The sequence below is a fragment of the Schistocerca piceifrons genome, unplaced genomic scaffold (genome assembly GCF_021461385.2).
Source record: "Schistocerca piceifrons isolate TAMUIC-IGC-003096 unplaced genomic scaffold, iqSchPice1.1 HiC_scaffold_616, whole genome shotgun sequence".
NCBI lineage: Eukaryota > Metazoa > Arthropoda > Insecta > Orthoptera > Acrididae > Schistocerca > Schistocerca piceifrons.
The window spans coordinates 26,569-53,917 of NW_025728857.1; the positions used below are offsets into that span (position 1 = coordinate 26,569).

Here is a 27,349-nt window from a genome sequence, read left to right on the forward strand (position 1 = left end):
CCTCTCGAGAGAATGCTACACACGCTGAATCCTGAACTGCACTGCACTGCTTAAAAATGACGCCCGAACGCGATCGCCTAAGTACTCTTGCGGCGCACGTGCGCGACGACTCTTGCCAAAGGACGCGAAATGTGCGTAGAGACGCTGTCTGGATGCGCTCGCCTACCCCGTAATGCGCCTACAGCTACGACCACCTTGAGCCGCCGCCGACAGGCGGGAAGCAGACACAGCGCGGCGTGCGCGGACGGAAACCGTGCGGTGGTGGTGTAATGGTCAGCATAGTTGCCTTCCAAGCAGTTGATCCGGGTTCGATTCCCGGCCACCGCAGCCGGCTTTTACTTTTGCGTATGAGTACTTTTGCCACGCGTCTTTAAATTAATCTTTCTTTCGCCCTCTTACTCGCTGCAGGCCACCCTATAGTGTGTGCGTCGATTCCCCTTGAGTCTCGACTTGTCTCGACTTTGCTCAGCTGACGCGAGAGCTGACGCTCTCCAATCGGCCTATATCAAGAGGACAAGCACGCGAAACGACTGAGAGAGGTATGGCGAGGCGGCCACCACATTACTTATGCCTCAAGTAAATACCTGCTGCCTGTTATCATGTATTGTCTGATGTCACATGTTCTGTCAGACAAATTCAGTTTTATTACTGGTACATTCCTTTTTTTTTTTTTTTTTTTTTTTCTTTGTTGAAAATTTTACAACACGCTCCTTCATTTCACTGTGGCCGCACGGCGCGACTTGGCATACCGAAAGGCATAACGTGGCGCCAGTGCCCTTGACCGAATAGCGCTGCAGCTCCGAAACCGAAGAGGAAAGAGAAATACGAACTGAAACTGTCGGCAGTGCCCAGTGTTCGCAGGCGGTCACCCGCCCAAGCACTGACAACGCCCAGCTTCGCGCAGTAGCGGTGATCGGACGAGAAACTGTGTGTTCACCGTGCTGTGACCAGTGAAGTGTTTTAGCGCGTCCCGACAAGTCGCGTTCTGGTCCCCTATCAGCTCCCACACAATGTGACGATTTCTTTGTTACCATACTTCCCCGCCGAAATCGGCGTTGCCTTTTTGGAAGAGTGAAATCGTAGTGGCCCGTGGGGGGATCGAACCCACGACCTTCCCGTTGTTAGCACGACGCTCTAACCGACTGAGCTAACGGGCCTCGGTGCAGACAGTCTTTCATCGCTTCGCGGTAATTGCTCTGCGTATTGCCATGTAACATTTCTATGGTAGCAGTCCAACAGTGGACCAGCGTCTCTTCTCCCTTTATTCCGCTGCTCGTAGTAATTTCATTGCGTGCCCGTTTCTCTCGACTGTTTTCAGCTGACGTTTATGAACCAGTAGCTATAATGCGAGGAGGACGTGAAACAGCCTTTCGCAGGGTCAAAACTTGTCGTGACTTTTGCCGAAAAATTCCGTTCCGGTACCGGGAATCGAACCCGGGCCTCCTGGGTGAAAGCCAGGTATCCTAGCCACTAGACCACACCGGACGCGCACATTTTCTTCGGGGTTTACACCCGGTCCACTCGCTTTCCGTGTCGCACGTTCCCTGTTTGCGAGCATCTTTTCGCGCGCCCATGGCGAGGCGCGCATGGCAAAAGTCACAATCCATTGCTTTATGCCTCGTTGTTACAGGGGTAGGAGGAAAAGCAAAGCTGTAAGTAGTAATATTTATTTACTTATTTCGCAAGTAAATACCTGCTGCCTGTCATCATACAGCAGGTCATACATTGTGGGACTTTACACGTTATATCGTACGAAATTCAGTTTTATTACTAGTACTTTTTTCCTTGAAAATTTTACATAAGAACTGCAAGTAGTAATAACGGGAAGTAAACATTATCACGCTGAGTCGTTGAAGCCTTGAGGATAACAAAGTACAAAGTGTTCCGCTCCTTCGCAAACCCCAGAGCCGTCGATTTAGCTGTGGACGAAAGTAAATTAAATGCCCCGGGTGAGGATCGAACTCACGACCTTAAGATTATGAGACTTTCGCGCTGCCTACTGCGCTACCGAGGCAGGCGATCGCCACGCCTTCTGGAATCTCGGTAAGTACCAAATACCGGTGGTAGAGAGTCTGCACTTCGTGGCTCATTTTTTTTTCTGTTGCTACACGTGCATTCCCGGCGCGACAGGCAACTTGCGATGCTAGGCCGACGCCAGTATGTACAATAGCGCACAACAGTCCAAACGAGCAGTCGTGCGCGCTGCATGTTCGGTTATTCCCACACGGATATCCCGCGGTTCATTCTCATGGCTCACGCAGTTCGAGTGCGAAAGACACGCAGCACCACTATCGGAGAAAAAACAAAATGATGCATCGGCCGGGAATCGAACCCGGGCCGCCCGCGTGGCAGGCGAGCATTCTACCACTGAACCACCGATGCTCAGCTAGTTCACAGCTTCCTGGTGCTTTCCGCGGCAGACGTCTGAGGGGAAAGTGGGACTGCCGTCCAGCGCCGTCGCATCCTCTCGAGAGAATGCTACACACGCTGAATCCTGAACTGCACTGCACTGCTTAAAAATGACGCCCGAACGCGATCGCCTAAGTACTCTTGCGGCGCACGTGCGCGACGACTCTTGCCAAAGGACGCGAAATGTGCGTAGAGACGCTGTCTGGATGCGCTCGCCTACCCCGTAATGCGCCTACAGCTACGACCACCTTGAGCCGCCGCCGACAGGCGCGAAGCAGACACAGCGCGGCGTGCGCGGACGGAAACCGTGCGGTGGTGGTGTAATGGTCAGCATAGTTGCCTTCCAAGCAGTTGATCCGGGTTCGATTCCCGGCCACCGCAGCCGGCTTTTACTTTTGCGTATGAGTACTTTTGCCACGCGTCTTTAAATTAATCTTTCTTTCGCCCTCTTACTCGCTGCAGGCCACCCTATAGTGTGTGCGTCGATTCCCCTTGAGTCTCGACTTGTCTCGACTTTCTCAGCTGACGCGAGAGCTGACGCTCTCCAATCGGCCTATATCAAGAGGACAAGCACGCGAAACGACTGAGAGAGGTATGGCGAGGCGGCCACCACATTACTTATGCCTCAAGTAAATACCTGCTGCCTGTTATCATGTATTGTCTGATGTCACATGTTCTGTCAGACAAATTCAGTTTTATTACTGGTACATTCCTTTTTTTTTTTTTTTTTTTTTTTCTTTGTTGAAAATTTTACAACACGCTCCTTCATTTCACTGTGGCCGCACGGCGCGACTTGGCATACCGAAAGGCATAACGTGGCGCCAGTGCCCTTGACCGAATAGCGCTGCAGCTCCGAAACCGAAGAGGAAAGAGAAATACGAACTGAAACTGTCGGCAGTGCCCAGTGTTCGCAGGCGGTCACCCGCCCAAGCACTGACAACGCCCAGCTTCGCGCAGTAGCGGTGATCGGACGAGAAACTGTGTGTTCACCGTGCTGTGACCAGTGAAGTGTTTTAGCGCGTCCCGACAAGTCGCGTTCTGGTCCCCTATCAGCTCCCACACAATGTGACGATTTCTTTGTTACCATACTTCCCCGCCGAAATCGGCGTTGCCTTTTTGGAAGAGTGAAATCGTAGTGGCCCGTGGGGGGATCGAACCCACGACCTTCCCGTTGTTAGCACGACGCTCTAACCGACTGAGCTAACGGGCCTCGGTGCAGACAGTCTTTCATCGCTTCGCGGTAATTGCTCTGCGTATTGCCATGTAACATTTCTATGGTAGCAGTCCAACAGTGGACCAGCGTCTCTTCTCCCTTTATTCCGCTGCTCGTAGTAATTTCATTGCGTGCCCGTTTCTCTCGACTGTTTTCAGCTGACGTTTATGAACCAGTAGCTATAATGCGAGGAGGACGTGAAACAGCCTTTCGCAGGGTCAAAACTTGTCGTGACTTTTGCCGAAAAATTCCGTTCCGGTACCGGGAATCGAACCCGGGCCTCCTGGGTGAAAGCCAGGTATCCTAGCCACTAGACCACACCGGACGCGCACATTTTCTTCGGGGTTTACACCCGGTCCACTCGCTTTCCGTGTCGCACGTTCCCTGTTTGCGAGCATCTTTTCGCGCGCCCATGGCGAGGCGCGCATGGCAAAAGTCACAATCCATTGCTTTATGCCTCGTTGTTACAGGGGTAGGAGGAAAAGCAAAGCTGTAAGTAGTAATATTTATTTACTTATTTCGCAAGTAAATACCTGCTGCCTGTCATCATACAGCAGGTCATACATTGTGGGACTTTACACGTTATATCGTACGAAATTCAGTTTTATTACTAGTACTTTTTTCCTTGAAAATTTTACATAAGAACTGCAAGTAGTAATAACGGGAAGTAAACATTATCACGCTGAGTCGTTGAAGCCTTGAGGATAACAAAGTACAAAGTGTTCCGCTCCTTCGCAAACCCCAGAGCCGTCGATTTAGCTGTGGACGAAAGTAAATTAAATGCCCCGGGTGAGGATCGAACTCACGACCTTAAGATTATGAGACTTTCGCGCTGCCTACTGCGCTACCGAGGCAGGCGATCGCCACGCCTTCTGGAATCTCGGTAAGTACCAAATACCGGTGGTAGAGAGTCTGCACTTCGTGGCTCATTTTTTTTTCTGTTGCTACACGTGCATTCCCGGCGCGACAGGCAACTTGCGATGCTAGGCCGACGCCAGTATGTACAATAGCGCACAACAGTCCAAACGAGCAGTCGTGCGCGCTGCATGTTCGGTTATTCCCACACGGATATCCCGCGGTTCATTCTCATGGCTCACGCAGTTCGAGTGCGAAAGACACGCAGCACCACTATCGGAGAAAAAACAAAATGATGCATCGGCCGGGAATCGAACCCGGGCCGCCCGCGTGGCAGGCGAGCATTCTACCACTGAACCACCGATGCTCAGCTAGTTCACAGCTTCCTGGTGCTTTCCGCGGCAGACGTCTGAGGGGAAAGTGGGACTGCCGTCCAGCGCCGTCGCATCCTCTCGAGAGAATGCTACACACGCTGAATCCTGAACTGCACTGCACTGCTTAAAAATGACGCCCGAACGCGATCGCCTAAGTACTCTTGCGGCGCACGTGCGCGACGACTCTTGCCAAAGGACGCGAAATGTGCGTAGAGACGCTGTCTGGATGCGCTCGCCTACCCCGTAATGCGCCTACAGCTACGACCACCTTGAGCCGCCGCCGACAGGCGGGAAGCAGACACAGCGCGGCGTGCGCGGACGGAAACCGTGCGGTGGTGGTGTAATGGTCAGCATAGTTGCCTTCCAAGCAGTTGATCCGGGTTCGATTCCCGGCCACCGCAGCCGGCTTTTACTTTTGCGTATGAGTACTTTTGCCACGCGTCTTTAAATTAATCTTTCTTTCGCCCTCTTACTCGCTGCAGGCCACCCTATAGTGTGTGCGTCGATTCCCCTTGAGTCTCGACTTGTCTCGACTTTGCTCAGCTGACGCGAGAGCTGACGCTCTCCAATCGGCCTATATCAAGAGGACAAGCACGCGAAACGACTGAGAGAGGTATGGCGAGGCGGCCACCACATTACTTATGCCTCAAGTAAATACCTGCTGCCTGTTATCATGTATTGTCTGATGTCACATGTTCTGTCAGACAAATTCAGTTTTATTACTGGTACATTCCTTTTTTTTTTTTTTTTTTTTTCTTTGTTGAAAATTTTACAACACGCTCCTTCATTTCACTGTGGCCGCACGGCGCGACTTGGCATACCGAAAGGCATAACGTGGCGCCAGTGCCCTTGACCGAATAGCGCTGCAGCTCCGAAACCGAAGAGGAAAGAGAAATACGAACTGAAACTGTCGGCAGTGCCCAGTGTTCGCAGGCGGTCACCCGCCCAAGCACTGACAACGCCCAGCTTCGCGCAGTAGCGGTGATCGGACGAGAAACTGTGTGTTCACCGTGCTGTGACCAGTGAAGTGTTTTAGCGCGTCCCGACAAGTCGCGTTCTGGTCCCCTATCAGCTCCCACACAATGTGACGATTTCTTTGTTACCATACTTCCCCGCCGAAATCGGCGTTGCCTTTTTGGAAGAGTGAAATCGTAGTGGCCCGTGGGGGGATCGAACCCACGACCTTCCCGTTGTTAGCACGACGCTCTAACCGACTGAGCTAACGGGCCTCGGTGCAGACAGTCTTTCATCGCTTCGCGGTAATTGCTCTGCGTATTGCCATGTAACATTTCTATGGTAGCAGTCCAACAGTGGACCAGCGTCTCTTCTCCCTTTATTCCGCTGCTCGTAGTAATTTCATTGCGTGCCCGTTTCTCTCGACTGTTTTCAGCTGACGTTTATGAACCAGTAGCTATAATGCGAGGAGGACGTGAAACAGCCTTTCGCAGGGTCAAAACTTGTCGTGACTTTTGCCGAAAAATTCCGTTCCGGTACCGGGAATCGAACCCGGGCCTCCTGGGTGAAAGCCAGGTATCCTAGCCACTAGACCACACCGGACGCGCACATTTTCTTCGGGGTTTACACCCGGTCCACTCGCTTTCCGTGTCGCACGTTCCCTGTTTGCGAGCATCTTTTCGCGCGCCCATGGCGAGGCGCGCATGGCAAAAGTCACAATCCATTGCTTTATGCCTCGTTGTTACAGGGGTAGGAGGAAAAGCAAAGCTGTAAGTAGTAATATTTATTTACTTATTTCGCAAGTAAATACCTGCTGCCTGTCATCATACAGCAGGTCATACATTGTGGGACTTTACACGTTATATCGTACGAAATTCAGTTTTATTACTAGTACTTTTTTCCTTGAAAATTTTACATAAGAACTGCAAGTAGTAATAACGGGAAGTAAACATTATCACGCTGAGTCGTTGAAGCCTTGAGGATAACAAAGTACAAAGTGTTCCGCTCCTTCGCAAACCCCAGAGCCGTCGATTTAGCTGTGGACGAAAGTAAATTAAATGCCCCGGGTGAGGATCGAACTCACGACCTTAAGATTATGAGACTTACGCGCTGCCTACTGCGCTACCGAGGCAGGCGATCGCCACGCCTTCTGGAATCTCGGTAAGTACCAAATACCGGTGGTAGAGAGTCTGCACTTCGTGGCTCATTTTTTTTTCTGTTGCTACACGTGCATTCCCGGCGCGACAGGCAACTTGCGATGCTAGGCCGACGCCAGTATGTACAATAGCGCACAACAGTCCAAACGAGCAGTCGTGCGCGCTGCATGTTCGGTTATTCCCACACGGATATCCCGCGGTTCATTCTCATGGCTCACGCAGTTCGAGTGCGAAAGACACGCAGCACCACTATCGGAGAAAAAACAAAATGATGCATCGGCCGGGAATCGAACCCGGGCCGCCCGCGTGGCAGGCGAGCATTCTACCACTGAACCACCGATGCTCAGCTAGTTCACAGCTTCCTGGTGCTTTCCGCGGCAGACGTCTGAGGGGAAAGTGGGACTGCCGTCCAGCGCCGTCGCATCCTCTCGAGAGAATGCTACACACGCTGAATCCTGAACTGCACTGCACTGCTTAAAAATGACGCCCGAACGCGATCGCCTAAGTACTCTTGCGGCGCACGTGCGCGACGACTCTTGCCAAAGGACGCGAAATGTGCGTAGAGACGCTGTCTGGATGCGCTCGCCTACCCCGTAATGCGCCTACAGCTACGACCACCTTGAGCCGCCGCCGACAGGCGGGAAGCAGACACAGCGCGGCGTGCGCGGACGGAAACCGTGCGGTGGTGGTGTAATGGTCAGCATAGTTGCCTTCCAAGCAGTTGATCCGGGTTCGATTCCCGGCCACCGCAGCCGGCTTTTACTTTTGCGTATGAGTACTTTTGCCACGCGTCTTTAAATTAATCTTTCTTTCGCCCTCTTACTCGCTGCAGGCCACCCTATAGTGTGTGCGTCGATTCCCCTTGAGTCTCGACTTGTCTCGACTTTGCTCAGCTGACGCGAGAGCTGACGCTCTCCAATCGGCCTATATCAAGAGGACAAGCACGCGAAACGACTGAGAGAGGTATGGCGAGGCGGCCACCACATTACTTATGCCTCAAGTAAATACCTGCTGCCTGTTATCATGTATTGTCTGATGTCACATGTTCTGTCAGACAAATTCAGTTTTATTACTGGTACATTCCTTTTTTTTTTTTTTTTTTTTTTCTTTGTTGAAAATTTTACAACACGCTCCTTCATTTCACTGTGGCCGCACGGCGCGACTTGGCATACCGAAAGGCATAACGTGGCGCCAGTGCCCTTGACCGAATAGCGCTGCAGCTCCGAAACCGAAGAGGAAAGAGAAATACGAACTGAAACTGTCGGCAGTGCCCAGTGTTCGCAGGCGGTCACCCGCCCAAGCACTGACAACGCCCAGCTTCGCGCAGTAGCGGTGATCGGACGAGAAACTGTGTGTTCACCGTGCTGTGACCAGTGAAGTGTTTTAGCGCGTCCCGACAAGTCGCGTTCTGGTCCCCTATCAGCTCCCACACAATGTGACGATTTCTTTGTTACCATACTTCCCCGCCGAAATCGGCGTTGCCTTTTTGGAAGAGTGAAATCGTAGTGGCCCGTGGGGGGATCGAACCCACGACCTTCCCGTTGTTAGCACGACGCTCTAACCGACTGAGCTAACGGGCCTCGGTGCAGACAGTCTTTCATCGCTTCGCGGTAATTGCTCTGCGTATTGCCATGTAACATTTCTATGGTAGCAGTCCAACAGTGGACCAGCGTCTCTTCTCCCTTTATTCCGCTGCTCGTAGTAATTTCATTGCGTGCCCGTTTCTCTCGACTGTTTTCAGCTGACGTTTATGAACCAGTAGCTATAATGCGAGGAGGACGTGAAACAGCCTTTCGCAGGGTCAAAACTTGTCGTGACTTTTGCCGAAAAATTCCGTTCCGGTACCGGGAATCGAACCCGGGCCTCCTGGGTGAAAGCCAGGTATCCTAGCCACTAGACCACACCGGACGCGCACATTTTCTTCGGGGTTTACACCCGGTCCACTCGCTTTCCGTGTCGCACGTTCCCTGTTTGCGAGCATCTTTTCGCGCGCCCATGGCGAGGCGCGCATGGCAAAAGTCACAATCCATTGCTTTATGCCTCGTTGTTACAGGGGTAGGAGGAAAAGCAAAGCTGTAAGTAGTAATATTTATTTACTTATTTCGCAAGTAAATACCTGCTGCCTGTCATCATACAGCAGGTCATACATTGTGGGACTTTACACGTTATATCGTACGAAATTCAGTTTTATTACTAGTACTTTTTTCCTTGAAAATTTTACATAAGAACTGCAAGTAGTAATAACGGGAAGTAAACATTATCACGCTGAGTCGTTGAAGCCTTGAGGATAACAAAGTACAAAGTGTTCCGCTCCTTCGCAAACCCCAGAGCCGTCGATTTAGCTGTGGACGAAAGTAAATTAAATGCCCCGGGTGAGGATCGAACTCACGACCTTAAGATTATGAGACTTACGCGCTGCCTACTGCGCTACCGAGGCAGGCGATCGCCACGCCTTCTGGAATCTCGGTAAGTACCAAATACCGGTGGTAGAGAGTCTGCACTTCGTGGCTCATTTTTTTTTTCTGTTGCTACACGTGCATTCCCGGCGCGACAGGCAACTTGCGATGCTAGGCCGACGCCAGTATGTACAATAGCGCACAACAGTCCAAACGAGCAGTCGTGCGCGCTGCATGTTCGGTTATTCCCACACGGATATCCCGCGGTTCATTCTCATGGCTCACGCAGTTCGAGTGCGAAAGACACGCAGCACCACTATCGGAGAAAAAACAAAATGATGCATCGGCCGGGAATCGAACCCGGGCCGCCCGCGTGGCAGGCGAGCATTCTACCACTGAACCACCGATGCTCAGCTAGTTCACAGCTTCCTGGTGCTTTCCGCGGCAGACGTCTGAGGGGAAAGTGGGACTGCCGTCCAGCGCCGTCGCATCCTCTCGAGAGAATGCTACACACGCTGAATCCTGAACTGCACTGCACTGCTTAAAAATGACGCCCGAACGCGATCGCCTAAGTACTCTTGCGGCGCACGTGCGCGACGACTCTTGCCAAAGGACGCGAAATGTGCGTAGAGACGCTGTCTGGATGCGCTCGCCTACCCCGTAATGCGCCTACAGCTACGACCACCTTGAGCCGCCGCCGACAGGCGGGAAGCAGACACAGCGCGGCGTGCGCGGACGGAAACCGTGCGGTGGTGGTGTAATGGTCAGCATAGTTGCCTTCCAAGCAGTTGATCCGGGTTCGATTCCCGGCCACCGCAGCCGGCTTTTACTTTTGCGTATGAGTACTTTTGCCACGCGTCTTTAAATTAATCTTTCTTTCGCCCTCTTACTCGCTGCAGGCCACCCTATAGTGTGTGCGTCGATTCCCCTTGAGTCTCGACTTGTCTCGACTTTGCTCAGCTGACGCGAGAGCTGACGCTCTCCAATCGGCCTATATCAAGAGGACAAGCACGCGAAACGACTGAGAGAGGTATGGCGAGGCGGCCACCACATTACTTATGCCTCAAGTAAATACCTGCTGCCTGTTATCATGTATTGTCTGATGTCACATGTTCTGTCAGACAAATTCAGTTTTATTACTGGTACATTCCTTTTTTTTTTTTTTTTTTTTTTTTCTTTGTTGAAAATTTTACAACACGCTCCTTCATTTCACTGTGGCCGCACGGCGCGACTTGGCATACCGAAAGGCATAACGTGGCGCCAGTGCCCTTGACCGAATAGCGCTGCAGCTCCGAAACCGAAGAGGAAAGAGAAATACGAACTGAAACTGTCGGCAGTGCCCAGTGTTCGCAGGCGGTCACCCGCCCAAGCACTGACAACGCCCAGCTTCGCGCAGTAGCGGTGATCGGACGAGAAACTGTGTGTTCACCGTGCTGTGACCAGTGAAGTGTTTTAGCGCGTCCCGACAAGTCGCGTTCTGGTCCCCTATCAGCTCCCACACAATGTGACGATTTCTTTGTTACCATACTTCCCCGCCGAAATCGGCGTTGCCTTTTTGGAAGAGTGAAATCGTAGTGGCCCGTGGGGGGATCGAACCCACGACCTTCCCGTTGTTAGCACGACGCTCTAACCGACTGAGCTAACGGGCCTCGGTGCAGACAGTCTTTCATCGCTTCGCGGTAATTGCTCTGCGTATTGCCATGTAACATTTCTATGGTAGCAGTCCAACAGTGGACCAGCGTCTCTTCTCCCTTTATTCCGCTGCTCGTAGTAATTTCATTGCGTGCCCGTTTCTCTCGACTGTTTTCAGCTGACGTTTATGAACCAGTAGCTATAATGCGAGGAGGACGTGAAACAGCCTTTCGCAGGGTCAAAACTTGTCGTGACTTTTGCCGAAAAATTCCGTTCCGGTACCGGGAATCGAACCCGGGCCTCCTGGGTGAAAGCCAGGTATCCTAGCCACTAGACCACACCGGACGCGCACATTTTCTTCGGGGTTTACACCCGGTCCACTCGCTTTCCGTGTCGCACGTTCCCTGTTTGCGAGCATCTTTTCGCGCGCCCATGGCGAGGCGCGCATGGCAAAAGTCACAATCCATTGCTTTATGCCTCGTTGTTACAGGGGTAGGAGGAAAAGCAAAGCTGTAAGTAGTAATATTTATTTACTTATTTCGCAAGTAAATACCTGCTGCCTGTCATCATACAGCAGGTCATACATTGTGGGACTTTACACGTTATATCGTACGAAATTCAGTTTTATTACTAGTACTTTTTTCCTTGAAAATTTTACATAAGAACTGCAAGTAGTAATAACGGGAAGTAAACATTATCACGCTGAGTCGTTGAAGCCTTGAGGATAACAAAGTACAAAGTGTTCCGCTCCTTCGCAAACCCCAGAGCCGTCGATTTAGCTGTGGACGAAAGTAAATTAAATGCCCCGGGTGAGGATCGAACTCACGACCTTAAGATTATGAGACTTACGCGCTGCCTACTGCGCTACCGAGGCAGGCGATCGCCACGCCTTCTGGAATCTCGGTAAGTACCAAATACCGGTGGTAGAGAGTCTGCACTTCGTGGCTCATTTTTTTTTTCTGTTGCTACACGTGCATTCCCGGCGCGACAGGCAACTTGCGATGCTAGGCCGACGCCAGTATGTACAATAGCGCACAACAGTCCAAACGAGCAGTCGTGCGCGCTGCATGTTCGGTTATTCCCACACGGATATCCCGCGGTTCATTCTCATGGCTCACGCAGTTCGAGTGCGAAAGACACGCAGCACCACTATCGGAGAAAAAACAAAATGATGCATCGGCCGGGAATCGAACCCGGGCCGCCCGCGTGGCAGGCGAGCATTCTACCACTGAACCACCGATGCTCAGCTAGTTCACAGCTTCCTGGTGCTTTCCGCGGCAGACGTCTGAGGGGAAAGTGGGACTGCCGTCCAGCGCCGTCGCATCCTCTCGAGAGAATGCTACACACGCTGAATCCTGAACTGCACTGCACTGCTTAAAAATGACGCCCGAACGCGATCGCCTAAGTACTCTTGCGGCGCACGTGCGCGACGACTCTTGCCAAAGGACGCGAAATGTGCGTAGAGACGCTGTCTGGATGCGCTCGCCTACCCCGTAATGCGCCTACAGCTACGACCACCTTGAGCCGCCGCCGACAGGCGGGAAGCAGACACAGCGCGGCGTGCGCGGACGGAAACCGTGCGGTGGTGGTGTAATGGTCAGCATAGTTGCCTTCCAAGCAGTTGATCCGGGTTCGATTCCCGGCCACCGCAGCCGGCTTTTACTTTTGCGTATGAGTACTTTTGCCACGCGTCTTTAAATTAATCTTTCTTTCGCCCTCTTACTCGCTGCAGGCCACCCTATAGTGTGTGCGTCGATTCCCCTTGAGTCTCGACTTGTCTCGACTTTGCTCAGCTGACGCGAGAGCTGACGCTCTCCAATCGGCCTATATCAAGAGGACAAGCACGCGAAACGACTGAGAGAGGTATGGCGAGGCGGCCACCACATTACTTATGCCTCAAGTAAATACCTGCTGCCTGTTATCATGTATTGTCTGATGTCACATGTTCTGTCAGACAAATTCAGTTTTATTACTGGTACATTCCTTTTTTTTTTTTTTTTTTTTTTCTTTGTTGAAAATTTTACAACACGCTCCTTCATTTCACTGTGGCCGCACGGCGCGACTTGGCATACCGAAAGGCATAACGTGGCGCCAGTGCCCTTGACCGAATAGCGCTGCAGCTCCGAAACCGAAGAGGAAAGAGAAATACGAACTGAAACTGTCGGCAGTGCCCAGTGTTCGCAGGCGGTCACCCGCCCAAGCACTGACAACGCCCAGCTTCGCGCAGTAGCGGTGATCGGACGAGAAACTGTGTGTTCACCGTGCTGTGACCAGTGAAGTGTTTTAGCGCGTCCCGACAAGTCGCGTTCTGGTCCCCTATCAGCTCCCACACAATGTGACGATTTCTTTGTTACCATACTTCCCCGCCGAAATCGGCGTTGCCTTTTTGGAAGAGTGAAATCGTAGTGGCCCGTGGGGGGATCGAACCCACGACCTTCCCGTTGTTAGCACGACGCTCTAACCGACTGAGCTAACGGGCCTCGGTGCAGACAGTCTTTCATCGCTTCGCGGTAATTGCTCTGCGTATTGCCATGTAACATTTCTATGGTAGCAGTCCAACAGTGGACCAGCGTCTCTTCTCCCTTTATTCCGCTGCTCGTAGTAATTTCATTGCGTGCCCGTTTCTCTCGACTGTTTTCAGCTGACGTTTATGAACCAGTAGCTATAATGCGAGGAGGACGTGAAACAGCCTTTCGCAGGGTCAAAACTTGTCGTGACTTTTGCCGAAAAATTCCGTTCCGGTACCGGGAATCGAACCCGGGCCTCCTGGGTGAAAGCCAGGTATCCTAGCCACTAGACCACACCGGACGCGCACATTTTCTTCGGGGTTTACACCCGGTCCACTCGCTTTCCGTGTCGCACGTTCCCTGTTTGCGAGCATCTTTTCGCGCGCCCATGGCGAGGCGCGCATGGCAAAAGTCACAATCCATTGCTTTATGCCTCGTTGTTACAGGGGTAGGAGGAAAAGCAAAGCTGTAAGTAGTAATATTTATTTACTTATTTCGCAAGTAAATACCTGCTGCCTGTCATCATACAGCAGGTCATACATTGTGGGACTTTACACGTTATATCGTACGAAATTCAGTTTTATTACTAGTACTTTTTTCCTTGAAAATTTTACATAAGAACTGCAAGTAGTAATAACGGGAAGTAAACATTATCACGCTGAGTCGTTGAAGCCTTGAGGATAACAAAGTACAAAGTGTTCCGCTCCTTCGCAAACCCCAGAGCCGTCGATTTAGCTGTGGACGAAAGTAAATTAAATGCCCCGGGTGAGGATCGAACTCACGACCTTAAGATTATGAGACTTACGCGCTGCCTACTGCGCTACCGAGGCAGGCGATCGCCACGCCTTCTGGAATCTCGGTAAGTACCAAATACCGGTGGTAGAGAGTCTGCACTTCGTGGCTCATTTTTTTTTTCTGTTGCTACACGTGCATTCCCGGCGCGACAGGCAACTTGCGATGCTAGGCCGACGCCAGTATGTACAATAGCGCACAACAGTCCAAACGAGCAGTCGTGCGCGCTGCATGTTCGGTTATTCCCACACGGATATCCCGCGGTTCATTCTCATGGCTCACGCAGTTCGAGTGCGAAAGACACGCAGCACCACTATCGGAGAAAAAACAAAATGATGCATCGGCCGGGAATCGAACCCGGGCCGCCCGCGTGGCAGGCGAGCATTCTACCACTGAACCACCGATGCTCAGCTAGTTCACAGCTTCCTGGTGCTTTCCGCGGCAGACGTCTGAGGGGAAAGTGGGACTGCCGTCCAGCGCCGTCGCATCCTCTCGAGAGAATGCTACACACGCTGAATCCTGAACTGCACTGCACTGCTTAAAAATGACGCCCGAACGCGATCGCCTAAGTACTCTTGCGGCGCACGTGCGCGACGACTCTTGCCAAAGGACGCGAAATGTGCGTAGAGACGCTGTCTGGATGCGCTCGCCTACCCCGTAATGCGCCTACAGCTACGACCACCTTGAGCCGCCGCCGACAGGCGGGAAGCAGACACAGCGCGGCGTGCGCGGACGGAAACCGTGCGGTGGTGGTGTAATGGTCAGCATAGTTGCCTTCCAAGCAGTTGATCCGGGTTCGATTCCCGGCCACCGCAGCCGGCTTTTACTTTTGCGTATGAGTACTTTTGCCACGCGTCTTTAAATTAATCTTTCTTTCGCCCTCTTACTCGCTGCAGGCCACCCTATAGTGTGTGCGTCGATTCCCCTTGAGTCTCGACTTGTCTCGACTTTGCTCAGCTGACGCGAGAGCTGACGCTCTCCAATCGGCCTATATCAAGAGGACAAGCACGCGAAACGACTGAGAGAGGTATGGCGAGGCGGCCACCACATTACTTATGCCTCAAGTAAATACCTGCTGCCTGTTATCATGTATTGTCTGATGTCACATGTTCTGTCAGACAAATTCAGTTTTATTACTGGTACATTCCTTTTTTTTTTTTTTTTTTTTTTTTCTTTGTTGAAAATTTTACAACACGCTCCTTCATTTCACTGTGGCCGCACGGCGCGACTTGGCATACCGAAAGGCATAACGTGGCGCCAGTGCCCTTGACCGAATAGCGCTGCAGCTCCGAAACCGAAGAGGAAAGAGAAATACGAACTGAAACTGTCGGCAGTGCCCAGTGTTCGCAGGCGGTCACCCGCCCAAGCACTGACAACGCCCAGCTTCGCGCAGTAGCGGTGATCGGACGAGAAACTGTGTGTTCACCGTGCTGTGACCAGTGAAGTGTTTTAGCGCGTCCCGACAAGTCGCGTTCTGGTCCCCTATCAGCTCCCACACAATGTGACGATTTCTTTGTTACCATACTTCCCCGCCGAAATCGGCGTTGCCTTTTTGGAAGAGTGAAATCGTAGTGGCCCGTGGGGGGATCGAACCCACGACCTTCCCGTTGTTAGCACGACGCTCTAACCGACTGAGCTAACGGGCCTCGGTGCAGACAGTCTTTCATCGCTTCGCGGTAATTGCTCTGCGTATTGCCATGTAACATTTCTATGGTAGCAGTCCAACAGTGGACCAGCGTCTCTTCTCCCTTTATTCCGCTGCTCGTAGTAATTTCATTGCGTGCCCGTTTCTCTCGACTGTTTTCAGCTGACGTTTATGAACCAGTAGCTATAATGCGAGGAGGACGTGAAACAGCCTTTCGCAGGGTCAAAACTTGTCGTGACTTTTGCCGAAAAATTCCGTTCCGGTACCGGGAATCGAACCCGGGCCTCCTGGGTGAAAGCCAGGTATCCTAGCCACTAGACCACACCGGACGCGCACATTTTCTTCGGGGTTTACACCCGGTCCACTCGCTTTCCGTGTCGCACGTTCCCTGTTTGCGAGCATCTTTTCGCGCGCCCATGGCGAGGCGCGCATGGCAAAAGTCACAATCCATTGCTTTATGCCTCGTTGTTACAGGGGTAGGAGGAAAAGCAAAGCTGTAAGTAGTAATATTTATTTACTTATTTCGCAAGTAAATACCTGCTGCCTGTCATCATACAGCAGGTCATACATTGTGGGACTTTACACGTTATATCGTACGAAATTCAGTTTTATTACTAGTACTTTTTTCCTTGAAAATTTTACATAAGAACTGCAAGTAGTAATAACGGGAAGTAAACATTATCACGCTGAGTCGTTGAAGCCTTGAGGATAACAAAGTACAAAGTGTTCCGCTCCTTCGCAAACCCCAGAGCCGTCGATTTAGCTGTGGACGAAAGTAAATTAAATGCCCCGGGTGAGGATCGAACTCACGACCTTAAGATTATGAGACTTACGCGCTGCCTACTGCGCTACCGAGGCAGGCGATCGCCACGCCTTCTGGAATCTCGGTAAGTACCAAATACCGGTGGTAGAGAGTCTGCACTTCGTGGCTCATTTTTTTTTTCTGTTGCTACACGTGCATTCCCGGCGCGACAGGCAACTTGCGATGCTAGGCCGACGCCAGTATGTACAATAGCGCACAACAGTCCAAACGAGCAGTCGTGCGCGCTGCATGTTCGGTTATTCCCACACGGATATCCCGCGGTTCATTCTCATGGCTCACGCAGTTCGAGTGCGAAAGACACGCAGCACCACTATCGGAGAAAAAACAAAATGATGCATCGGCCGGGAATCGAACCCGGGCCGCCCGCGTGGCAGGCGAGCATTCTACCACTGAACCACCGATGCTCAGCTAGTTCACAGCTTCCTGGTGCTTTCCGCGGCAGACGTCTGAGGGGAAAGTGGGACTGCCGTCCAGCGCCGTCGCATCCTCTCGAGAGAATGCTACACACGCTGAATCCTGAACTGCACTGCACTGCTTAAAAATGACGCCCGAACGCGATCGCCTAAGTACTCTTGCGGCGCACGTGCGCGACGACTCTTGCCAAAGGACGCGAAATGTGCGTAGAGACGCTGTCTGGATGCGCTCGCCTACCCCGTAATGCGCCTACAGCTACGACCACCTTGAGCCGCCGCCGACAGGCGGGAAGCAGACACAGCGCGGCGTGCGCGGACGGAAACCGTGCGGTGGTGGTGTAATGGTCAGCATAGTTGCCTTCCAAGCAGTTGATCCGGGTTCGATTCCCGGCCACCGCAGCCGGCTTTTACTTTTGCGTATGAGTACTTTTGCCACGCGTCTTTAAATTAATCTTTCTTTCGCCCTCTTACTCGCTGCAGGCCACCCTATAGTGTGTGCGTCGATTCCCCTTGAGTCTCGACTTGTCTCGACTTTGCTCAGCTGACGCGAGAGCTGACGCTCTCCAATCGGCCTATATCAAGAGGACAAGCACGCGAAACGACTGAGAGAGGTATGGCGAGGCGGCCACCACATTACTTATGCCTCAAGTAAATACCTGCTGCCTGTTATCATGTATTGTCTGATGTCACATGTTCTGTCAGACAAATTCAGTTTTATTACTGGTACATTCCTTTTTTTTTTTTTTTTTTTTTTCTTTGTTGAAAATTTTACAACACGCTCCTTCATTTCACTGTGGCCGCACGGCGCGACTTGGCATACCGAAAGGCATAACGTGGCGCCAGTGCCCTTGACCGAATAGCGCTGCAGCTCCGAAACCGAAGAGGAAAGAGAAATACGAACTGAAACTGTCGGCAGTGCCCAGTGTTCGCAGGCGGTCACCCGCCCAAGCACTGACAACGCCCAGCTTCGCGCAGTAGCGGTGATCGGACGAGAAACTGTGTGTTCACCGTGCTGTGACCAGTGAAGTGTTTTAGCGCGTCCCGACAAGTCGCGTTCTGGTCCCCTATCAGCTCCCACACAATGTGACGATTTCTTTGTTACCATACTTCCCCGCCGAAATCGGCGTTGCCTTTTTGGAAGAGTGAAATCGTAGTGGCCCGTGGGGGGATCGAACCCACGACCTTCCCGTTGTTAGCACGACGCTCTAACCGACTGAGCTAACGGGCCTCGGTGCAGACAGTCTTTCATCGCTTCGCGGTAATTGCTCTGCGTATTGCCATGTAACATTTCTATGGTAGCAGTCCAACAGTGGACCAGCGTCTCTTCTCCCTTTATTCCGCTGCTCGTAGTAATTTCATTGCGTGCCCGTTTCTCTCGACTGTTTTCAGCTGACGTTTATGAACCAGTAGCTATAATGCGAGGAGGACGTGAAACAGCCTTTCGCAGGGTCAAAACTTGTCGTGACTTTTGCCGAAAAATTCCGTTCCGGTACCGGGAATCGAACCCGGGCCTCCTGGGTGAAAGCCAGGTATCCTAGCCACTAGACCACACCGGACGCGCACATTTTCTTCGGGGTTTACACCCGGTCCACTCGCTTTCCGTGTCGCACGTTCCCTGTTTGCGAGCATCTTTTCGCGCGCCCATGGCGAGGCGCGCATGGCAAAAGTCACAATCCATTGCTTTATGCCTCGTTGTTACAGGGGTAGGAGGAAAAGCAAAGCTGTAAGTAGTAATATTTATTTACTTATTTCGCAAGTAAATACCTGCTGCCTGTCATCATACAGCAGGTCATACATTGTGGGACTTTACACGTTATATCGTACGAAATTCAGTTTTATTACTAGTACTTTTTTCCTTGAAAATTTTACATAAGAACTGCAAGTAGTAATAACGGGAAGTAAACATTATCACGCTGAGTCGTTGAAGCCTTGAGGATAACAAAGTACAAAGTGTTCCGCTCCTTCGCAAACCCCAGAGCCGTCGATTTAGCTGTGGACGAAAGTAAATTAAATGCCCCGGGTGAGGATCGAACTCACGACCTTAAGATTATGAGACTTTCGCGCTGCCTACTGCGCTACCGAGGCAGGCGATCGCCACGCCTTCTGGAATCTCGGTAAGTACCAAATACCGGTGGTAGAGAGTCTGCACTTCGTGGCTCATTTTTTTTTCTGTTGCTACACGTGCATTCCCGGCGCGACAGGCAACTTGCGATGCTAGGCCGACGCCAGTATGTACAATAGCGCACAACAGTCCAAACGAGCAGTCGTGCGCGCTGCATGTTCGGTTATTCCCACACGGATATCCCGCGGTTCATTCTCATGGCTCACGCAGTTCGAGTGCGAAAGACACGCAGCACCACTATCGGAGAAAAAACAAAATGATGCATCGGCCGGGAATCGAACCCGGGCCGCCCGCGTGGCAGGCGAGCATTCTACCACTGAACCACCGATGCTCAGCTAGTTCACAGCTTCCTGGTGCTTTCCGCGGCAGACGTCTGAGGGGAAAGTGGGACTGCCGTCCAGCGCCGTCGCATCCTCTCGAGAGAATGCTACACACGCTGAATCCTGAACTGCACTGCACTGCTTAAAAATGACGCCCGAACGCGATCGCCTAAGTACTCTTGCGGCGCACGTGCGCGACGACTCTTGCCAAAGGACGCGAAATGTGCGTAGAGACGCTGTCTGGATGCGCTCGCCTACCCCGTAATGCGCCTACAGCTACGACCACCTTGAGCCGCCGCCGACAGGCGGGAAGCAGACACAGCGCGGCGTGCGCGGACGGAAACCGTGCGGTGGTGGTGTAATGGTCAGCATAGTTGCCTTCCAAGCAGTTGATCCGGGTTCGATTCCCGGCCACCGCAGCCGGCTTTTACTTTTGCGTATGAGTACTTTTGCCACGCGTCTTTAAATTAATCTTTCTTTCGCCCTCTTACTCGCTGCAGGCCACCCTATAGTGTGTGCGTCGATTCCCCTTGAGTCTCGACTTGTCTCGACTTTGCTCAGCTGACGCGAGAGCTGACGCTCTCCAATCGGCCTATATCAAGAGGACAAGCACGCGAAACGACTGAGAGAGGTATGGCGAGGCGGCCACCACATTACTTATGCCTCAAGTAAATACCTGCTGCCTGTTATCATGTATTGTCTGATGTCACATGTTCTGTCAGACAAATTCAGTTTTATTACTGGTACATTCCTTTTTTTTTTTTTTTTTTTTTTCTTTGTTGAAAATTTTACAACACGCTCCTTCATTTCACTGTGGCCGCACGGCGCGACTTGGCATACCGAAAGGCATAACGTGGCGCCAGTGCCCTTGACCGAATAGCGCTGCAGCTCCGAAACCGAAGAGGAAAGAGAAATACGAACTGAAACTGTCGGCAGTGCCCAGTGTTCGCAGGCGGTCACCCGCCCAAGCACTGACAACGCCCAGCTTCGCGCAGTAGCGGTGATCGGACGAGAAACTGTGTGTTCACCGTGCTGTGACCAGTGAAGTGTTTTAGCGCGTCCCGACAAGTCGCGTTCTGGTCCCCTATCAGCTCCCACACAATGTGACGATTTCTTTGTTACCATACTTCCCCGCCGAAATCGGCGTTGCCTTTTTGGAAGAGTGAAATCGTAGTGGCCCGTGGGGGGATCGAACCCACGACCTTCCCGTTGTTAGCACGACGCTCTAACCGACTGAGCTAACGGGCCTCGGTGCAGACAGTCTTTCATCGCTTCGCGGTAATTGCTCTGCGTATTGCCATGTAACATTTCTATGGTAGCAGTCCAACAGTGGACCAGCGTCTCTTCTCCCTTTATTCCGCTGCTCGTAGTAATTTCATTGCGTGCCCGTTTCTCTCGACTGTTTTCAGCTGACGTTTATGAACCAGTAGCTATAATGCGAGGAGGACGTGAAACAGCCTTTCGCAGGGTCAAAACTTGTCGTGACTTTTGCCGAAAAATTCCGTTCCGGTACCGGGAATCGAACCCGGGCCTCCTGGGTGAAAGCCAGGTATCCTAGCCACTAGACCACACCGGACGCGCACATTTTCTTCGGGGTTTACACCCGGTCCACTCGCTTTCCGTGTCGCACGTTCCCTGTTTGCGAGCATCTTTTCGCGCGCCCATGGCGAGGCGCGCATGGCAAAAGTCACAATCCATTGCTTTATGCCTCGTTGTTACAGGGGTAGGAGGAAAAGCAAAGCTGTAAGTAGTAATATTTATTTACTTATTTCGCAAGTAAATACCTGCTGCCTGTCATCATACAGCAGGTCATACATTGTGGGACTTTACACGTTATATCGTACGAAATTCAGTTTTATTACTAGTACTTTTTTCCTTGAAAATTTTACATAAGAACTGCAAGTAGTAATAACGGGAAGTAAACATTATCACGCTGAGTCGTTGAAGCCTTGAGGATAACAAAGTACAAAGTGTTCCGCTCCTTCGCAAACCCCAGAGCCGTCGATTTAGCTGTGGACGAAAGTAAATTAAATGCCCCGGGTGAGGATCGAACTCACGACCTTAAGATTATGAGACTTACGCGCTGCCTACTGCGCTACCGAGGCAGGCGATCGCCACGCCTTCTGGAATCTCGGTAAGTACCAAATACCGGTGGTAGAGAGTCTGCACTTCGTGGCTCATTTTTTTTTTCTGTTGCTACACGTGCATTCCCGGCGCGACAGGCAACTTGCGATGCTAGGCCGACGCCAGTATGTACAATAGCGCACAACAGTCCAAACGAGCAGTCGTGCGCGCTGCATGTTCGGTTATTCCCACACGGATATCCCGCGGTTCATTCTCATGGCTCACGCAGTTCGAGTGCGAAAGACACGCAGCACCACTATCGGAGAAAAAACAAAATGATGCATCGGCCGGGAATCGAACCCGGGCCGCCCGCGTGGCAGGCGAGCATTCTACCACTGAACCACCGATGCTCAGCTAGTTCACAGCTTCCTGGTGCTTTCCGCGGCAGACGTCTGAGGGGAAAGTGGGACTGCCGTCCAGCGCCGTCGCATCCTCTCGAGAGAATGCTACACACGCTGAATCCTGAACTGCACTGCACTGCTTAAAAATGACGCCCGAACGCGATCGCCTAAGTACTCTTGCGGCGCACGTGCGCGACGACTCTTGCCAAAGGACGCGAAATGTGCGTAGAGACGCTGTCTGGATGCGCTCGCCTACCCCGTAATGCGCCTACAGCTACGACCACCTTGAGCCGCCGCCGACAGGCGGGAAGCAGACACAGCGCGGCGTGCGCGGACGGAAACCGTGCGGTGGTGGTGTAATGGTCAGCATAGTTGCCTTCCAAGCAGTTGATCCGGGTTCGATTCCCGGCCACCGCAGCCGGCTTTTACTTTTGCGTATGAGTACTTTTGCCACGCGTCTTTAAATTAATCTTTCTTTCGCCCTCTTACTCGCTGCAGGCCACCCTATAGTGTGTGCGTCGATTCCCCTTGAGTCTCGACTTGTCTCGACTTTGCTCAGCTGACGCGAGAGCTGACGCTCTCCAATCGGCCTATATCAAGAGGACAAGCACGCGAAACGACTGAGAGAGGTATGGCGAGGCGGCCACCACATTACTTATGCCTCAAGTAAATACCTGCTGCCTGTTATCATGTATTGTCTGATGTCACATGTTCTGTCAGACAAATTCAGTTTTATTACTGGTACATTCCTTTTTTTTTTTTTTTTTTTTTTTTCTTTGTTGAAAATTTTACAACACGCTCCTTCATTTCACTGTGGCCGCACGGCGCGACTTGGCATACCGAAAGGCATAACGTGGCGCCAGTGCCCTTGACCGAATAGCGCTGCAGCTCCGAAACCGAAGAGGAAAGAGAAATACGAACTGAAACTGTCGGCAGTGCCCAGTGTTCGCAGGCGGTCACCCGCCCAAGCACTGACAACGCCCAGCTTCGCGCAGTAGCGGTGATCGGACGAGAAACTGTGTGTTCACCGTGCTGTGACCAGTGAAGTGTTTTAGCGCGTCCCGACAAGTCGCGTTCTGGTCCCCTATCAGCTCCCACACAATGTGACGATTTCTTTGTTACCATACTTCCCCGCCGAAATCGGCGTTGCCTTTTTGGAAGAGTGAAATCGTAGTGGCCCGTGGGGGGATCGAACCCACGACCTTCCCGTTGTTAGCACGACGCTCTAACCGACTGAGCTAACGGGCCTCGGTGCAGACAGTCTTTCATCGCTTCGCGGTAATTGCTCTGCGTATTGCCATGTAACATTTCTATGGTAGCAGTCCAACAGTGGACCAGCGTCTCTTCTCCCTTTATTCCGCTGCTCGTAGTAATTTCATTGCGTGCCCGTTTCTCTCGACTGTTTTCAGCTGACGTTTATGAACCAGTAGCTATAATGCGAGGAGGACGTGAAACAGCCTTTCGCAGGGTCAAAACTTGTCGTGACTTTTGCCGAAAAATTCCGTTCCGGTACCGGGAATCGAACCCGGGCCTCCTGGGTGAAAGCCAGGTATCCTAGCCACTAGACCACACCGGACGCGCACATTTTCTTCGGGGTTTACACCCGGTCCACTCGCTTTCCGTGTCGCACGTTCCCTGTTTGCGAGCATCTTTTCGCGCGCCCATGGCGAGGCGCGCATGGCAAAAGTCACAATCCATTGCTTTATGCCTCGTTGTTACAGGGGTAGGAGGAAAAGCAAAGCTGTAAGTAGTAATATTTATTTACTTATTTCGCAAGTAAATACCTGCTGCCTGTCATCATACAGCAGGTCATACATTGTGGGACTTTACACGTTATATCGTACGAAATTCAGTTTTATTACTAGTACTTTTTTCCTTGAAAATTTTACATAAGAACTGCAAGTAGTAATAACGGGAAGTAAACATTATCACGCTGAGTCGTTGAAGCCTTGAGGATAACAAAGTACAAAGTGTTCCGCTCCTTCGCAAACCCCAGAGCCGTCGATTTAGCTGTGGACGAAAGTAAATTAAATGCCCCGGGTGAGGATCGAACTCACGACCTTAAGATTATGAGACTTACGCGCTGCCTACTGCGCTACCGAGGCAGGCGATCGCCACGCCTTCTGGAATCTCGGTAAGTACCAAATACCGGTGGTAGAGAGTCTGCACTTCGTGGCTCATTTTTTTTTTCTGTTGCTACACGTGCATTCCCGGCGCGACAGGCAACTTGCGATGCTAGGCCGACGCCAGTATGTACAATAGCGCACAACAGTCCAAACGAGCAGTCGTGCGCGCTGCATGTTCGGTTATTCCCACACGGATATCCCGCGGTTCATTCTCATGGCTCACGCAGTTCGAGTGCGAAAGACACGCAGCACCACTATCGGAGAAAAAACAAAATGATGCATCGGCCGGGAATCGAACCCGGGCCGCCCGCGTGGCAGGCGAGCATTCTACCACTGAACCACCGATGCTCAGCTAGTTCACAGCTTCCTGGTGCTTTCCGCGGCAGACGTCTGAGGGGAAAGTGGGACTGCCGTCCAGCGCCGTCGCATCCTCTCGAGAGAATGCTACACACGCTGAATCCTGAACTGCACTGCACTGCTTAAAAATGACGCCCGAACGCGATCGCCTAAGTACTCTTGCGGCGCACGTGCGCGACGACTCTTGCCAAAGGACGCGAAATGTGCGTAGAGACGCTGTCTGGATGCGCTCGCCTACCCCGTAATGCGCCTACAGCTACGACCACCTTGAGCCGCCGCCGACAGGCGGGAAGCAGACACAGCGCGGCGTGCGCGGACGGAAACCGTGCGGTGGTGGTGTAATGGTCAGCATAGTTGCCTTCCAAGCAGTTGATCCGGGTTCGATTCCCGGCCACCGCAGCCGGCTTTTACTTTTGCGTATGAGTACTTTTGCCACGCGTCTTTAAATTAATCTTTCTTTCGCCCTCTTACTCGCTGCAGGCCACCCTATAGTGTGTGCGTCGATTCCCCTTGAGTCTCGACTTGTCTCGACTTTGCTCAGCTGACGCGAGAGCTGACGCTCTCCAATCGGCCTATATCAAGAGGACAAGCACGCGAAACGACTGAGAGAGGTATGGCGAGGCGGCCACCACATTACTTATGCCTCAAGTAAATACCTGCTGCCTGTTATCATGTATTGTCTGATGTCACATGTTCTGTCAGACAAATTCAGTTTTATTACTGGTACATTCCTTTTTTTTTTTTTTTTTTTTTTTCTTTGTTGAAAATTTTACAACACGCTCCTTCATTTCACTGTGGCCGCACGGCGCGACTTGGCATACCGAAAGGCATAACGTGGCGCCAGTGCCCTTGACCGAATAGCGCTGCAGCTCCGAAACCGAAGAGGAAAGAGAAATACGAACTGAAACTGTCGGCAGTGCCCAGTGTTCGCAGGCGGTCACCCGCCCAAGCACTGACAACGCCCAGCTTCGCGCAGTAGCGGTGATCGGACGAGAAACTGTGTGTTCACCGTGCTGTGACCAGTGAAGTGTTTTAGCGCGTCCCGACAAGTCGCGTTCTGGTCCCCTATCAGCTCCCACACAATGTGACGATTTCTTTGTTACCATACTTCCCCGCCGAAATCGGCGTTGCCTTTTTGGAAGAGTGAAATCGTAGTGGCCCGTGGGGGGATCGAACCCACGACCTTCCCGTTGTTAGCACGACGCTCTAACCGACTGAGCTAACGGGCCTCGGTGCAGACAGTCTTTCATCGCTTCGCGGTAATTGCTCTGCGTATTGCCATGTAACATTTCTATGGTAGCAGTCCAACAGTGGACCAGCGTCTCTTCTCCCTTTATTCCGCTGCTCGTAGTAATTTCATTGCGTGCCCGTTTCTCTCGACTGTTTTCAGCTGACGTTTATGAACCAGTAGCTATAATGCGAGGAGGACGTGAAACAGCCTTTCGCAGGGTCAAAACTTGTCGTGACTTTTGCCGAAAAATTCCGTTCCGGTACCGGGAATCGAACCCGGGCCTCCTGGGTGAAAGCCAGGTATCCTAGCCACTAGACCACACCGGACGCGCACATTTTCTTCGGGGTTTACACCCGGTCCACTCGCTTTCCGTGTCGCACGTTCCCTGTTTGCGAGCATCTTTTCGCGCGCCCATGGCGAGGCGCGCATGGCAAAAGTCACAATCCATTGCTTTATGCCTCGTTGTTACAGGGGTAGGAGGAAAAGCAAAGCTGTAAGTAGTAATATTTATTTACTTATTTCGCAAGTAAATACCTGCTGCCTGTCATCATACAGCAGGTCATACATTGTGGGACTTTACACGTTATATCGTACGAAATTCAGTTTTATTACTAGTACTTTTTTCCTTGAAAATTTTACATAAGAACTGCAAGTAGTAATAACGGGAAGTAAACATTATCACGCTGAGTCGTTGAAGCCTTGAGGATAACAAAGTACAAAGTGTTCCGCTCCTTCGCAAACCCCAGAGCCGTCGATTTAGCTGTGGACGAAAGTAAATTAAATGCCCCGGGTGAGGATCGAACTCACGACCTTAAGATTATGAGACTTTCGCGCTGCCTACTGCGCTACCGAGGCAGGCGATCGCCACGCCTTCTGGAATCTCGGTAAGTACCAAATACCGGTGGTAGAGAGTCTGCACTTCGTGGCTCATTTTTTTTTCTGTTGCTACACGTGCATTCCCGGCGCGACAGGCAACTTGCGATGCTAGGCCGACGCCAGTATGTACAATAGCGCACAACAGTCCAAACGAGCAGTCGTGCGCGCTGCATGTTCGGTTATTCCCACACGGATATCCCGCGGTTCATTCTCATGGCTCACGCAGTTCGAGTGCGAAAGACACGCAGCACCACTATCGGAGAAAAAACAAAATGATGCATCGGCCGGGAATCGAACCCGGGCCGCCCGCGTGGCAGGCGAGCATTCTACCACTGAACCACCGATGCTCAGCTAGTTCACAGCTTCCTGGTGCTTTCCGCGGCAGACGTCTGAGGGGAAAGTGGGACTGCCGTCCAGCGCCGTCGCATCCTCTCGAGAGAATGCTACACACGCTGAATCCTGAACTGCACTGCACTGCTTAAAAATGACGCCCGAACGCGATCGCCTAAGTACTCTTGCGGCGCACGTGCGCGACGACTCTTGCCAAAGGACGCGAAATGTGCGTAGAGACGCTGTCTGGATGCGCTCGCCTACCCCGTAATGCGCCTACAGCTACGACCACCTTGAGCCGCCGCCGACAGGCGGGAAGCAGACACAGCGCGGCGTGCGCGGACGGAAACCG

The 27,349-nt window shown here is 52.0% G+C and overlaps 55 non-coding genes across 55 annotated transcripts; 11 read left to right on the top strand and 44 right to left on the bottom strand.

The window, feature by feature from the left end:
* Positions 1-255: 255 nt before the first annotated feature.
* On the top strand, positions 256-327 carry Trnag-ucc. Its single transcript has one exon. It is a non-coding gene; the product is annotated as a tRNA-Gly (tRNA).
* A 756-nt stretch (positions 328-1,083) lies between these two features.
* Positions 1,084-1,157, bottom strand: Trnav-aac. The gene has a single exon. It is a non-coding gene; the product is annotated as a tRNA-Val (tRNA).
* A 256-nt stretch (positions 1,158-1,413) lies between these two features.
* On the bottom strand, positions 1,414-1,485 carry Trnae-uuc. The gene has a single exon. It is a non-coding gene; the product is annotated as a tRNA-Glu (tRNA).
* A 456-nt stretch (positions 1,486-1,941) lies between these two features.
* Trnam-cau lies at positions 1,942-2,014 on the bottom strand. Its single transcript has one exon. It is a non-coding gene; the product is annotated as a tRNA-Met (tRNA).
* A 297-nt stretch (positions 2,015-2,311) lies between these two features.
* On the bottom strand, positions 2,312-2,382 carry Trnag-gcc. Its single transcript has one exon. It is a non-coding gene; the product is annotated as a tRNA-Gly (tRNA).
* Positions 2,383-2,718: 336 nt separating this feature from the next.
* Positions 2,719-2,790, top strand: Trnag-ucc. The gene has a single exon. It is a non-coding gene; the product is annotated as a tRNA-Gly (tRNA).
* A 755-nt stretch (positions 2,791-3,545) lies between these two features.
* Positions 3,546-3,619, bottom strand: Trnav-aac. Its single transcript has one exon. It is a non-coding gene; the product is annotated as a tRNA-Val (tRNA).
* A 256-nt stretch (positions 3,620-3,875) lies between these two features.
* On the bottom strand, positions 3,876-3,947 carry Trnae-uuc. Its single transcript has one exon. It is a non-coding gene; the product is annotated as a tRNA-Glu (tRNA).
* A 456-nt stretch (positions 3,948-4,403) lies between these two features.
* Positions 4,404-4,476, bottom strand: Trnam-cau. The gene has a single exon. It is a non-coding gene; the product is annotated as a tRNA-Met (tRNA).
* Positions 4,477-4,773: 297 nt separating this feature from the next.
* On the bottom strand, positions 4,774-4,844 carry Trnag-gcc. The gene has a single exon. It is a non-coding gene; the product is annotated as a tRNA-Gly (tRNA).
* Positions 4,845-5,180: 336 nt separating this feature from the next.
* Trnag-ucc lies at positions 5,181-5,252 on the top strand. The gene has a single exon. It is a non-coding gene; the product is annotated as a tRNA-Gly (tRNA).
* A 754-nt stretch (positions 5,253-6,006) lies between these two features.
* On the bottom strand, positions 6,007-6,080 carry Trnav-aac. The gene has a single exon. It is a non-coding gene; the product is annotated as a tRNA-Val (tRNA).
* A 256-nt stretch (positions 6,081-6,336) lies between these two features.
* On the bottom strand, positions 6,337-6,408 carry Trnae-uuc. The gene has a single exon. It is a non-coding gene; the product is annotated as a tRNA-Glu (tRNA).
* Positions 6,409-6,864: 456 nt separating this feature from the next.
* Trnam-cau lies at positions 6,865-6,937 on the bottom strand. The gene has a single exon. It is a non-coding gene; the product is annotated as a tRNA-Met (tRNA).
* Positions 6,938-7,234: 297 nt separating this feature from the next.
* Trnag-gcc lies at positions 7,235-7,305 on the bottom strand. Its single transcript has one exon. It is a non-coding gene; the product is annotated as a tRNA-Gly (tRNA).
* Positions 7,306-7,641: 336 nt separating this feature from the next.
* Positions 7,642-7,713, top strand: Trnag-ucc. The gene has a single exon. It is a non-coding gene; the product is annotated as a tRNA-Gly (tRNA).
* Positions 7,714-8,468: 755 nt separating this feature from the next.
* Positions 8,469-8,542, bottom strand: Trnav-aac. Its single transcript has one exon. It is a non-coding gene; the product is annotated as a tRNA-Val (tRNA).
* Positions 8,543-8,798: 256 nt separating this feature from the next.
* Positions 8,799-8,870, bottom strand: Trnae-uuc. Its single transcript has one exon. It is a non-coding gene; the product is annotated as a tRNA-Glu (tRNA).
* A 456-nt stretch (positions 8,871-9,326) lies between these two features.
* On the bottom strand, positions 9,327-9,399 carry Trnam-cau. Its single transcript has one exon. It is a non-coding gene; the product is annotated as a tRNA-Met (tRNA).
* Positions 9,400-9,697: 298 nt separating this feature from the next.
* Positions 9,698-9,768, bottom strand: Trnag-gcc. The gene has a single exon. It is a non-coding gene; the product is annotated as a tRNA-Gly (tRNA).
* A 336-nt stretch (positions 9,769-10,104) lies between these two features.
* Positions 10,105-10,176, top strand: Trnag-ucc. Its single transcript has one exon. It is a non-coding gene; the product is annotated as a tRNA-Gly (tRNA).
* A 757-nt stretch (positions 10,177-10,933) lies between these two features.
* Positions 10,934-11,007, bottom strand: Trnav-aac. Its single transcript has one exon. It is a non-coding gene; the product is annotated as a tRNA-Val (tRNA).
* Positions 11,008-11,263: 256 nt separating this feature from the next.
* On the bottom strand, positions 11,264-11,335 carry Trnae-uuc. The gene has a single exon. It is a non-coding gene; the product is annotated as a tRNA-Glu (tRNA).
* Positions 11,336-11,791: 456 nt separating this feature from the next.
* Positions 11,792-11,864, bottom strand: Trnam-cau. The gene has a single exon. It is a non-coding gene; the product is annotated as a tRNA-Met (tRNA).
* Positions 11,865-12,162: 298 nt separating this feature from the next.
* Trnag-gcc lies at positions 12,163-12,233 on the bottom strand. The gene has a single exon. It is a non-coding gene; the product is annotated as a tRNA-Gly (tRNA).
* Positions 12,234-12,569: 336 nt separating this feature from the next.
* On the top strand, positions 12,570-12,641 carry Trnag-ucc. Its single transcript has one exon. It is a non-coding gene; the product is annotated as a tRNA-Gly (tRNA).
* Positions 12,642-13,396: 755 nt separating this feature from the next.
* Positions 13,397-13,470, bottom strand: Trnav-aac. The gene has a single exon. It is a non-coding gene; the product is annotated as a tRNA-Val (tRNA).
* A 256-nt stretch (positions 13,471-13,726) lies between these two features.
* Trnae-uuc lies at positions 13,727-13,798 on the bottom strand. The gene has a single exon. It is a non-coding gene; the product is annotated as a tRNA-Glu (tRNA).
* A 456-nt stretch (positions 13,799-14,254) lies between these two features.
* Trnam-cau lies at positions 14,255-14,327 on the bottom strand. Its single transcript has one exon. It is a non-coding gene; the product is annotated as a tRNA-Met (tRNA).
* Positions 14,328-14,625: 298 nt separating this feature from the next.
* Trnag-gcc lies at positions 14,626-14,696 on the bottom strand. The gene has a single exon. It is a non-coding gene; the product is annotated as a tRNA-Gly (tRNA).
* Positions 14,697-15,032: 336 nt separating this feature from the next.
* On the top strand, positions 15,033-15,104 carry Trnag-ucc. The gene has a single exon. It is a non-coding gene; the product is annotated as a tRNA-Gly (tRNA).
* Positions 15,105-15,861: 757 nt separating this feature from the next.
* Trnav-aac lies at positions 15,862-15,935 on the bottom strand. Its single transcript has one exon. It is a non-coding gene; the product is annotated as a tRNA-Val (tRNA).
* A 256-nt stretch (positions 15,936-16,191) lies between these two features.
* Trnae-uuc lies at positions 16,192-16,263 on the bottom strand. The gene has a single exon. It is a non-coding gene; the product is annotated as a tRNA-Glu (tRNA).
* Positions 16,264-16,719: 456 nt separating this feature from the next.
* Trnam-cau lies at positions 16,720-16,792 on the bottom strand. The gene has a single exon. It is a non-coding gene; the product is annotated as a tRNA-Met (tRNA).
* A 298-nt stretch (positions 16,793-17,090) lies between these two features.
* On the bottom strand, positions 17,091-17,161 carry Trnag-gcc. The gene has a single exon. It is a non-coding gene; the product is annotated as a tRNA-Gly (tRNA).
* Positions 17,162-17,497: 336 nt separating this feature from the next.
* On the top strand, positions 17,498-17,569 carry Trnag-ucc. Its single transcript has one exon. It is a non-coding gene; the product is annotated as a tRNA-Gly (tRNA).
* A 755-nt stretch (positions 17,570-18,324) lies between these two features.
* Trnav-aac lies at positions 18,325-18,398 on the bottom strand. The gene has a single exon. It is a non-coding gene; the product is annotated as a tRNA-Val (tRNA).
* Positions 18,399-18,654: 256 nt separating this feature from the next.
* On the bottom strand, positions 18,655-18,726 carry Trnae-uuc. The gene has a single exon. It is a non-coding gene; the product is annotated as a tRNA-Glu (tRNA).
* A 456-nt stretch (positions 18,727-19,182) lies between these two features.
* Trnam-cau lies at positions 19,183-19,255 on the bottom strand. Its single transcript has one exon. It is a non-coding gene; the product is annotated as a tRNA-Met (tRNA).
* A 297-nt stretch (positions 19,256-19,552) lies between these two features.
* On the bottom strand, positions 19,553-19,623 carry Trnag-gcc. The gene has a single exon. It is a non-coding gene; the product is annotated as a tRNA-Gly (tRNA).
* A 336-nt stretch (positions 19,624-19,959) lies between these two features.
* Trnag-ucc lies at positions 19,960-20,031 on the top strand. The gene has a single exon. It is a non-coding gene; the product is annotated as a tRNA-Gly (tRNA).
* A 755-nt stretch (positions 20,032-20,786) lies between these two features.
* Trnav-aac lies at positions 20,787-20,860 on the bottom strand. Its single transcript has one exon. It is a non-coding gene; the product is annotated as a tRNA-Val (tRNA).
* A 256-nt stretch (positions 20,861-21,116) lies between these two features.
* Trnae-uuc lies at positions 21,117-21,188 on the bottom strand. The gene has a single exon. It is a non-coding gene; the product is annotated as a tRNA-Glu (tRNA).
* A 456-nt stretch (positions 21,189-21,644) lies between these two features.
* On the bottom strand, positions 21,645-21,717 carry Trnam-cau. The gene has a single exon. It is a non-coding gene; the product is annotated as a tRNA-Met (tRNA).
* Positions 21,718-22,015: 298 nt separating this feature from the next.
* On the bottom strand, positions 22,016-22,086 carry Trnag-gcc. Its single transcript has one exon. It is a non-coding gene; the product is annotated as a tRNA-Gly (tRNA).
* Positions 22,087-22,422: 336 nt separating this feature from the next.
* Positions 22,423-22,494, top strand: Trnag-ucc. The gene has a single exon. It is a non-coding gene; the product is annotated as a tRNA-Gly (tRNA).
* A 757-nt stretch (positions 22,495-23,251) lies between these two features.
* On the bottom strand, positions 23,252-23,325 carry Trnav-aac. Its single transcript has one exon. It is a non-coding gene; the product is annotated as a tRNA-Val (tRNA).
* A 256-nt stretch (positions 23,326-23,581) lies between these two features.
* On the bottom strand, positions 23,582-23,653 carry Trnae-uuc. Its single transcript has one exon. It is a non-coding gene; the product is annotated as a tRNA-Glu (tRNA).
* A 456-nt stretch (positions 23,654-24,109) lies between these two features.
* Trnam-cau lies at positions 24,110-24,182 on the bottom strand. The gene has a single exon. It is a non-coding gene; the product is annotated as a tRNA-Met (tRNA).
* Positions 24,183-24,480: 298 nt separating this feature from the next.
* Positions 24,481-24,551, bottom strand: Trnag-gcc. Its single transcript has one exon. It is a non-coding gene; the product is annotated as a tRNA-Gly (tRNA).
* Positions 24,552-24,887: 336 nt separating this feature from the next.
* Trnag-ucc lies at positions 24,888-24,959 on the top strand. Its single transcript has one exon. It is a non-coding gene; the product is annotated as a tRNA-Gly (tRNA).
* A 756-nt stretch (positions 24,960-25,715) lies between these two features.
* Trnav-aac lies at positions 25,716-25,789 on the bottom strand. The gene has a single exon. It is a non-coding gene; the product is annotated as a tRNA-Val (tRNA).
* A 256-nt stretch (positions 25,790-26,045) lies between these two features.
* Trnae-uuc lies at positions 26,046-26,117 on the bottom strand. The gene has a single exon. It is a non-coding gene; the product is annotated as a tRNA-Glu (tRNA).
* A 456-nt stretch (positions 26,118-26,573) lies between these two features.
* On the bottom strand, positions 26,574-26,646 carry Trnam-cau. Its single transcript has one exon. It is a non-coding gene; the product is annotated as a tRNA-Met (tRNA).
* Positions 26,647-26,943: 297 nt separating this feature from the next.
* On the bottom strand, positions 26,944-27,014 carry Trnag-gcc. The gene has a single exon. It is a non-coding gene; the product is annotated as a tRNA-Gly (tRNA).
* Between the last annotated feature and the right edge of the window lie 335 nt (positions 27,015-27,349).